General features: G+C 56.9%; 1 protein-coding gene across 1 annotated transcript in view; it reads right to left on the reverse strand.

The window, feature by feature from the left end:
* Nucleotides 1–1017, reverse strand: part of LOC137434836 (voltage-gated potassium channel regulatory subunit KCNG2-like) — a 34776-nt gene extending 33759 nt beyond the window's left edge. The window contains exon 1 of the mRNA XM_078785016.1: nucleotides 927–1017. The gene's annotated coding sequence lies outside the window, so the exon portion shown is untranslated. The remainder of the gene's footprint in view (nucleotides 1–926) is intronic.
* Nucleotides 1018–10720: the final 9703 nt, after the last annotated feature.

A 10720-nucleotide genomic window follows, 5' to 3' on the forward strand; every position in this document is an offset into this window, starting at 1 on the left:
GGTACCCGGTCTCTCCAGACCCCTCGTGGTACCCGGTCTCCCAACACCCTCGTGGTACCCGCTCTCTCCAGACCCCTCGTGGTACCCGGTCTCCCAACACCCTCGTGATACCCGGTCTCTCTACACCCTCGCGGTCTGTTTACACCCTCGCGGTCTGTCTACACCCTCGCGGTCTGTCTACACCCTCGCGGTCTGTCTACACCCTCGCGGTCTCTCTACACCCTCGCGGTCTCTCTACACCCTCGCGGTCTCTCTACACCCTCGCGGTCTGTCTACACCCTCGCGGTCTGTCTACACCCTCGCGGTCTGTCTACACCCTCGCGGTCTGTCTACACCCTCACGGTCTCTCTACACCCTCGCGGTCTCTCTACACCCTCGCGGTCTCTCGACACCCTCGCGGTCTCTCTAGACCCTCGCGGTCTGTCTACACCCTCACGGTCTCTCTACACCCTCGCGGTCTCTCTACACCCTCGCGGTCTCTCGACACCCTCGCGGTCTCTCTACACCCTCGCGGTCTCTCTACACCCTCGCGGTCTGTCTACATCCTCGCGGTCTCTCTACATCCTCGCGGTCTCTCTACATCCTCGCGGTCTCTCTACATCCTCGCGGTCTCTCTACATCCTCGCGGTCCCTCTACACCCTCGCGGTCCCTCTACACCCTCGCGGTCTCTCTGCATCCTCGCGGTCTCCCTACACCCCTCTTATTGTAGACCGCACCTTACCTTGGTATCAACTTCAACGTGTGTCATAAACCAAATCGTCTCACTTACAATTGCGATCTTTTTCCGCCATTTCTTCGTCACTTCACAAAACCAACAAAACCATAGCAAGGGCTTCACCTCAGAGCGCAAACTGAATGCAAAGAACCCGCCACCCACCACCCACCGGCCACCACCCTCTCCACCAAGCACCGCCGGTCCACTCACCCCTCGTACTGACGCCAATCACCATGCATGGCTCCATGACCGGTGTCCACAGTGCAGCACCCTAACTTTATCTAGCCATGGTGGACCAACCGGTCACGGAGCGAGATCTGCGTCCCGACGTCTCGTGCTGTTGATCTTCTTTATTTTACTCCTGAAATTCCCGCCCCTCATAACCCGTGCCTCAGCTCATTCCCTTCTTCCCATAACCCTTCCCCTCATACCCTTCCCCTCATACCCTTCGCCTGCTACCCTTCTCCTCATACGCTTCCCCTCATACCCTTCGCCTTCTACCCTTCTCCTCATACGCTTCCCCTCCTACCCTCCCCTGATACCCTTCCCCTCATACCCTTCCCCTCCTACCCTCCCCTTATACTCTTCCCCTCATACCCTTCCCCTCATACCCTTCCCCTCATACCCTTCCTCTCATACCCTTCCCCTCATACCCTTCTCCTCATACCCTTCCCCCACTACCCTTCTCCTCAAAACCATTCCCCTTCTACCCTTCGCCTTATACCCTTCTCCTCATACCCTTCCCCTTATACCCTCCCCTTATACCCTCCCCTTCTACCCTTCCCCTCATACCCTTCCGCTCATACCCTTCCCCTCATACCCTTCCCCTCATACCCTTCCGCTCATACCCTTCCCCTCATACCCTTCCCCTCATACCCTTCCGCTCATACCCTTCCGCTCATACCCTTCCCCTCATACCCTTCCGCTCATACCCTTCCCCTCATACCCTTCCCCTCATACCCTTCCGCTCATACCCTTCCCCTCATACCCTTCCGCTCATACCCTTCCCCTCATACCCTTCCGCTCATACCCTTCCCCTCATACCCTTCCGCTCATACCCTTCCCCTCATACCCTTCCCCTCATACCCTTCCCCTCATACCCTTCCCCTCATACCCTTCCCCTCATACCCTTCCCCTCATACCCTGCCCCTCATACCCTTCCCCTCATACCCTTCCCCTTCTACCCTTCCCCTCATACCCTTCTCCTCATACCCTTCCCCCACTACCCTTCTCCTCAAAACCATTCCCCTTCTACCCTTCGCCTTATACCCTTCTCCTCATACCCTTCCCCTTATACCCTCCCCTTATACCCTTCCCCTTATACCCTTCCCCTTATACCCTTCTCCTCATACCCTTCCCCTTATACCTTCCCCTTATACCCTTCCCCTTATACCCTTCTCCTCATACTCTTCCCCTTCTACCCTCCCATTCTACCCTCCCCTTATACCCTTCCCCTTCTACCCTCCCTTCTACCCTCCCCTTATACCCTCCCCTTATACCCTCCCCTTATACCCTTCCCCTTATACCCTCCCCTTATACCCTTCCCCTTATACCTCCCCTTATACCCTTCCCCTTCTACCCTCCCCTCATACCCTTCTCCTCATACCCTTCTCCTCATACCCTTCCCCTTCTACCCTTCCCCTTCTACCCTTCCCTTATACCCTTCTCCTCATACCCTCCCCTTATACCCTCCCCTTATACCCTTCTCCTCACCCCCTTCCCTTTCTACCCTCCCCTTATACCCTCCCCTCATACCCTTCCCCTCATACCCTTCCCCTTATACCCTTCCCCTTCTACACTCCCCTCATACCCCTCCCCTTCTACCCTTCTCCTCATACCATTCCCCTTCTACCCTTCACCTTATACCCTTCTCCTCATACCCTTCCCCTTATACCCTCCCCCTTATACCCTTCTCCTCACCCCCTTCCCTTTCTACCCTCCCCTTATACCCTTCCCCTCATACCCTTCCCCTTCTACACTCCCCTCATACCCTTCTCCTTCTACCGTTCCGCTCATACCCTTCTCCTCATACCCCTCCCCTTCTACCCTTCTCCTCATACCATTCCCCTTCTACCCTTCACCTTATACCCTTCCCCTTCTACTCTTCACCTTGTACCCTTCCCCTTATACCCTTCCCCTTATACCCTTCCCCTTATACCCTGCCCCTCATACCCTTCTCCTTCTACCCTTCCGCTCATACCCTTCTCCTTCTACCCTCCCCCTCATACCCTTCCCCTCATACCCTTCCCCTCATACCCTTCCCCTCATACCCTGCCCCTCATACCTGCCCCTCATACCCTTCCCCTTCTACCCTTCCGCTCATACCCTTCCACTCATACCCTTCTCCTTCTACCCTTCCGCTCATACCCTTCTCCTGCTACCCTCCCCCTCATACCCTTCCCCTCATACCCTTCCCCTTCCGCTCATACCCTTCCCCTCATACCCTACCCCTCATACCCTTCCCTCATACCCTACCCCTCATACCCTACCCCTCATACCCTTCCCCTTATACCCTTCCCCTCATACCCTACCCCTCATACCCTTCCCCTCATACCCTTCCCCTCATACCCTTCCCCTCATACCCTGCCCCTCATACCCTGCCCCTCATACCTTCCCCTCATACCCTTCCCCTTCTACCCTTCCCCTCATACCCTTCTCCTCATACCCTTCCCCCACTACCCTTCTCCTCATACCATTCCCCTTCTACCCTTCGCCTTATACCCTTCTCCTCATACCCTTCCCCTCATACCCTTCCCCTTATACCCTTCCCCTTTTACCCTTCCCCTTATACCCTTCCCCTTATACCCTTCCCCTTATACCCTTCCCCTTATACCCTTCCCCTTATACCCTTCCCCTTATACCCTCCCCTTATACCCTTCCCCTTGTACCCTTCTCCTCGTACCCTTCACCTCATACCCTTCCCTTATACCCTTCCCCTTATACCCTCCCCTTATACCCTTCCCCTTATACCCTTCCCCTTGTACCCTTCCCCTTGTACCCTCTCCTCGTACCCTTCACCTTATACCCTTCCCCTTATACCCTTCTCCCTCGTACCCTTCACCTCATACCCTTCACCTCATACCCTTCCCCTCATACCCTTCCCCTCATACCCTTCCCCTCATACCCTTCCCTTATACCCTTCCCCTTATACCCTCCCCTTATACCCTTCGCCTTATACCCTTCCCCTTATACCCTTCCCCTTATACCCTTCCCTTATACCCTTCCCCTTGTACCCTTCCCCTTGTACCCTTCTCCTCGTACCCTTCACCTCATACCCTTCCGCTTATACCCTTCCCCTTATACCCTTCCCCTTATACCCTTCTCCTCATACCCTTCCCCTTCTACCCTCCCCTTATACCCTTCCCCTTATACCCTCCCCTTATACCCTTCCCCTTATACCCTTCTCCTCATACCCTTCCCCTTCTACCCTCCCCTTATACCCTTCCCCTTATACCCTTCCCCTTATACCCTTCCCCTTATACCCTTCTCCTCATACCCTTCTACTCTCCCCTTATACCCTTCCCCTTCTACCCTCCCCTTTTACCCTCCCCTTATACCCTCCCCTTATACCCTCCCCTTATACCCTTCCCCTTCTACCCTCCCCTTCTACCCTTCCCCTTCTACCCTTCCCCTTATACCCTTCTCCTCGTACCCTTCACCTTATACCCTTCCCCTTATACCCTTCCCCTTATACCCTTCCCCTTATACCCTTCCCCTTATACCCTTCTCCTCGTGCCCTTCCCCTTCTACCCTCCCCTTATACCCTTCCCCTTATACCCTTCTCCTCATACCCTTCCCCTTCTACCCTCCCCTTATACCCTTCCCTTTATACCCTTCCCCTTATACCCTTCCCTTTATACCCTTCCCCTTATACCCTCCCCTTATACCCTTCCCCTTATACCCTTCTCCTTCTACCCTCCCCTTATACCCTTCCCTTTATACCCTTCCCCTTATACCCTTCTCCTCATACCCTTCCCCTTCTACCCTCCCCTTATACCCTTCCCTTTATACCCTTCCCCTTATACCCTCCCCTTATACCCTTCCCCTTATACCCTTCTCCTCATACCCTTCCCCTTCTACCCTCCCCTTATACCCTTCCCCTTATACCCTCCCCTTATACCCTTCCCCTTATACCCTTCCCCTTCTACTCTCCCCTTATACCCTTCCCCTTATACCCTTCCCCTTCTACCCTTCCCCTTCTACCCTCCCCTTATACCCTCCCCTTATACCCTCCCCTTATACCCTCCCCTTATACCCTCCCCTTATACCCTTCCCCTTCCCCTTATACCCTTCTCCTCATACACTTCCCCTCATACCCTTCTCCTCATACCCTTCCCCTTATACCCTTCTCCTCATACCCTTCCCCTCCTACCCTTCCCCTTCTACCCTTCTCCTCATACCCTTCCCCTCATACCCTACCCCTCATACCCTACCCCTCATACCCTTCCCCTCATACCCTTCCCCTCATACCCTACCCCTCATACCCTTCCCCTCATACCCTTCCCCTCATACCCTTCCCCTCATACCCTTCCCCTCATACCCTACCCCTCATACCCTTCCCCTCATACCCTTCCCCTCATACCCTACCCCTCATACCCTTCCCCTCATACCCTTCCCCTCATACCCTTCCCCTCATACCCTACCCCTCATACCCTTCCCCTCATACCCTTCCCCTCATACCCTTTTCCTCATACCCTACCCTCATACCATTCCCCTCATACCCTTCCCCTCATACCCTTCCCCTCATACCCTACCCCTCATACCCTTCCCCTCATACCCTTCCTCTCATACCCTTCCCCTCATACCCTTCCCCTCATACCCTTCCCCTCATACCCTTCCCCTCATACCCTTCTCCTCATACCCTTCCCCTCATACCCTTCCCCACATACCCTTCCCCTCATACCCTACCCCTCATACCCTACCCCTCATACCCTACCCCTCATACCCTGCCCCTCATACCCTACCCCTCATACCCTTCCCCTCATACCCTACCCCTCATACCCTTCCCCTCATACCCTACCCCTCATACCCTTCCCCTCATACCCTTCCCCTCATACCCTACCCCTCATACCCTCTCCTCATACCCTCCCCTTCTACCCTCCCCTTATACCCTTCTCCTCATCCCCTTCCCCTTCTACCCTCCCCTTATACCATTCCCCTTATACCCTTCCCCTCATACCCTTCCCCTCATACCCTTCCCCTCATACCCTACCCCTCATACCCTACCCCTCATACCCTACCCCTCATACCCTTCCCCTTATACCCTACCCCTCATACCCTTCCCCTCATACCCTACCCTTCATACCATACTCCTCATACCCTACCCCTCATACCCTTCCCCTCATACCCTACCCCTCATACCCTACCCCTCATACCCTACCCCTCATACCCTACCCCTCATACCCTACCCCTCATACCCTACCCCTCATACCCTACCCCTCATACCCTTCCCCTCATACCCTTCCCCTCATACCGTACCCCTCATACCCTTTCCCTTATACCGAGGCTGCCCCCCTTGTAGTCGAGCCCGAACCCCGGGCCGTAACAATATGTTGATAACAGAACACACCCTGCAGGCTACAGCCGTTCATTAAACCAAAATCTGTGATGTTTAAAACTTTGTGACGTCACGGGGAGAATGCTGGTTAAAATACCTGGACCCACTTTGACCCCCATAGACACCCTTGGACTTCCATTTTCTTCGTGCCGTGAACAAACTTTGGTTCATCACATGTGATGAAGGTTGTGGTCAAGCGTCATCGAAATAAGTGTCGTTTTAGAGGAAAAAGCAAATTCCTATTTTGGGGGGCGTGGAGAGGGGGGGGGGGAAATCTGGACCCACTTTGACCCTTTGTGGAACCCCTTAGACCCCGATTTTTTTAAATGCCGTGAACAAACGAGTTGCCACATACCAAATAGAATTTGTGCCAAGTTTGGTCACAATCCCATCAGCAGTTTTGGAGAAGAAGTTGCAAGTGTTTACGGATGGATGGACAACCCGCCATCGCATAAGCTCCCCAGAACTACGTTCCAGGTGAGTTAACAGGACCAATAGTCTCACAATAACGTAGCTGAGCTTGTTTGATGTTCTCGTTGAAGAGGACAGTATAGGTTGGACAGAGCTGTTGGGTAACAAGCTATCAGGATAACCATTTGCCCTCAACACATTTTGAAGATGGTCCACCTCACTCATCTTGTCTTCAAAGGTAGATGGTAACTCACGTGCTCTTTTTGAGAGGGTGTGCACCACCGATCTTTTGTGTTCCATTGGATGGCAAGAATTGAAATCAAGGTAGCGATCAGTGTGTGTTGGTTTTCTGTACACCGTTACCTTTAAGGCTCCTTTGGGATCCCTTGCTACGAGTGTATCCAGGAAGGGAAGGGCTCCATTTTTCTCCTCTTCAATGGTGAAATTAATGGAGGAAAAAGTTTTATTTATGGTCTTGTAGCGGTTACCGGTAGCATGACACAATTACCCTGCACCGGCCGATGACGCAACCGGCGAGCGGTCACGTGTCCGGACTCGCCCGGGCATGTTGAGACTTGCCTTTACCGGGCGAACGCTTGCCTTGCATACCACGCCCCGTTGAGAGGCGTGGCTTATCTATTTGCATACCACGCCCCACCTGAGAGGCGTGGCTTTTGTATGTTGAGTTTCTGATATATATTGCCGCCCGTTCGATGGGCTGATTCAGTGCTTTTTGAGTTCTTTCGAGTGAGCTGGAAATAAATAGATCAGAGAAACTTAATTCCTGGCGTCGTCCATTTTGTCCGATATTATCGTGCGAGCACAGCTCCCACAATTGGTGACCCCTTTCTACGAACACGGCGATGGAGTCAGCTGTAGCTTTGAAGCTCCCGGGCTTTTGGGAATCTCATGCGGCCGTTTGGTTTGCTCAAGCGGATTCTCTCTTCGCCCTGCGGAACATCACGGAGGACACGACGCGCTACCACCACGTGGTCTCCGCGCTCAACGCCTCCTCCGCTTCCCGGGTTCTGAGCTTCCTACAGCACCCGCCGGACGCCGACAAATACGGCGAACTTAAAGGCCTATTCCTCGGTGCGTTTGGACTCACGGAGACCGAACGCGCACGACAACTACTACACCTCCCGGAGCTGGGCGAGGCCCGTCCATCCGAAAGCATGGACCACATGCTTGCTCTTCTCGGTGACCACAGCCCGGACTTCCTCTTCCGCGAGCTGTTCCTCCAGCGGCTACCCAGGCAGGTACGGTTAGCTTTGGCTAATTCGCCCATCACGGATCCTCGCACCCTGGCCAAGGAGGCCGATAAATTTTGCTCGGCCAGGCGACACGTCGGAGCGGCCGCCTGGGACCCTGGGCCGACCGTGGCAACGCCCGCGCCATGACCGGCGCCTCCACCGGCCGAGCTCCACCGGCCGAGTCCGCGCCACTGACGGCTGCGGTCGCCGCGACGCCCCGTCGACCGAACCCGACGCGACCGCCGGAGCCTCCACCAGACCGGACCATGTGCTATTACCACGCCAGGTTCAGCCAGAAGGCCAGAACGTGCCGCCAACCGTGCACTTTCGGCGGGTCGGGAAACGACCAGGCCGGTGCTCGCTGCCTGCCATGAGCGTCGGCCATTCAGGCAGCCTTCTGTTTATCACGGACACGGAGTCCGGGCGGCGTTTTTTGTGTGACACCGGCGCTCAGCTGAGCGTGATACCCGCCTCGGTGGAGGACAAACAGGCCGCGCTTTGCGGCCCCGCTTTGGTCGCCGCAAACGGTTCCTCCATCCGCACCTTCCGTTCGCGCAGCGTCGAATTCTGCTTCGGGGGCCAGCGCTTCAGGTGGGACTTCATCACGGTGAACGTGCCCATGGTCTTGCTGGGTGCAGATTTTCTTTGCGCGCATGGGCTTTTGGTCGACGTCAAACAGCGTCAGCTCATCAACGCGGAGACCTTCAGCTCGCTCGCTTGCTCATTGAGCGGCTCCACTCCGACCAAGCTAGCCTGCACGCTCCCGGCCGCGGACGATTTCACCCGCCTACTCGCCGAGTTTCCAGCCCTCACGCAGCCGACGTTTTTGGCCATCGCCATCAAGCACGGCGTCGAACACCACACCCCGACCACAGGTCCACTGGTCTACGCCAGGGCTCGTCGCCTCGACCCAGCCAAACTTGCCGTAGCGAAGGCGGAATTCGACACGCTGGGGCGATTGGGAATTGTGCGACGCTCGAATAGCGCGTGGGCCTCGCCCCTGCACATCGTGCCCAAACCGGGTGGCGGATGGCGACCATGCGGCGATTACCGCCACCTCAACGAGGCCACCACCCCCGACCGGTACCCGATACCACACATGCAGGACCTTTCCGCCCGTTTGGCGGGGCGGGTGATCTTCTCCAAGGTCGACCTCATTCGGGGCTACCACCAGGTACCTCTCCGGCCAGCCGACGGTCCGAAGACGGCTGTAATTACACCTTTTGGCCTCTTCGAGTTCCTCCGAATGCCGTTCGGCCTTAAGAACGCGGCCCAGGCCTTCCAGCGGCTGATGGACAGTGTGCTGCGCGATCTCACCTTTCTGTTTGTCTACCTGGATGACATTCTCATCGCCAGCACTTCCCGGGCGGAGCACCTCGTCCACCTGCGCACGCTTTTTGAGCGCCTCAGCCAGCACGGCCTCATCATCAACCCGGCAAAATGCCAGTTTGGCGTAACGGCCGTCGACTTCCTGGGACACCGCATCACGAAGCACGGGGCCGTCCCGCTGCCTACCAAGGTGGAGGCAGTCACAAGTTACCCACGCCCTCGCTCCATCAAGGCCCGACAGGAATTTTTGGGGATGGTAAATTTTTACCACCGGTTCGTGCCTCGCGCCGCCCAACTCATGCGCCCCCTGTACGAAGACCTCCGGGGAAAGCCGGCCAAGCACGACGTCGCCTGGACCACAGAGATGGACGCGGCGTTCACGGGCGCTAAGCTGGCCCTCGCCAACGTGACCATGCTGGCGCACCCGGCGCTCGAGGCACCCATCGCCCTCACCACGGACGCTTCCGACTACGCGGTGGGCGCCGTGCATGAACAGTGGGTGAATGGAGCTTGGCAACCGCTGGCCTTCTTTAGCCGGCAGCTTCGCCCTAACGAGCGCAAGTAAAGCGCTTTCGACCACGAGCTCCTGGGCCTTTACCTGGCTGTTCGCCACTTCCGCCATCTTTTGGAGGGCCGCCCGTTCATGGCGTTTGTGGACCACAAACCCCTGGTCTTCGCCATGGCCAAGGTTACGGAGCCGTGGTCGGCCCGCCAGCAGCGCCACTGCTCCGCCGTGTCCGAATTTACGACGGACATCCGGCATGTCACGGGCAAGGACAACGCTGTGGCCGATTGCCTCTCCCGGTCCGGCGTGAACGCCGTCCACCTGGGTGTGGACTTTGCCCGCATGGCGGCCGACCAGACCGCCGACCCCACGGTGCAAGCCCTCCGGACAGCGGACACAGGCCTGCGGTTGGCCGACGTCCCCTTTGAGGACACAGGCACTGTTCTCCTGTGCGACGTCTCCCTGGGCCAACCTCGCCCCATCGTGCCCACCGGATGGCGGCGGCACATTTTTGACGCCCTCCACGGCCTTTCCCACCCGGGCCGGAAAGCATCACAGAAGCTCGTGGCAGCGAAATTCGTCTGGCACGGGCTCCGTAAAGACGTCCGCGACTGGGCCAATGCCTGTGTCACCTGCCAGCGCGCGAAGGTCCACCGGCACACCCAGGCCCCGTTGGCACCATTCGACGTGCCCACGTGGCGCTTGGACCACGTCAATGTGGACCTGGTGGGACCCCTTCCCTCCTCGCGGGGCTTCACCCACCTCCTCACAATGGTGGACAGGACCACCAGGTGGCCGGAGGCCGTCCCGCTGGCATCAACAACATCTGCGGACATGGCGCAGGCCTTCATTGGCACCTGGATTGCCCGTTTCGGTGCCCCCTCGGACATCTCCTCCGACAGAGGCCCGCAATTCACCTCCGAGCTTTGGGGCGTGGTCGCCCAGGCCT

This window comes from Myxine glutinosa, chromosome 9, assembly GCF_964187855.1.
Source record: "Myxine glutinosa chromosome 9, kmMyxGlut1.1, whole genome shotgun sequence".
Classification (NCBI taxonomy): Eukaryota; Metazoa; Chordata; class Myxini; order Myxiniformes; family Myxinidae; genus Myxine; species Myxine glutinosa.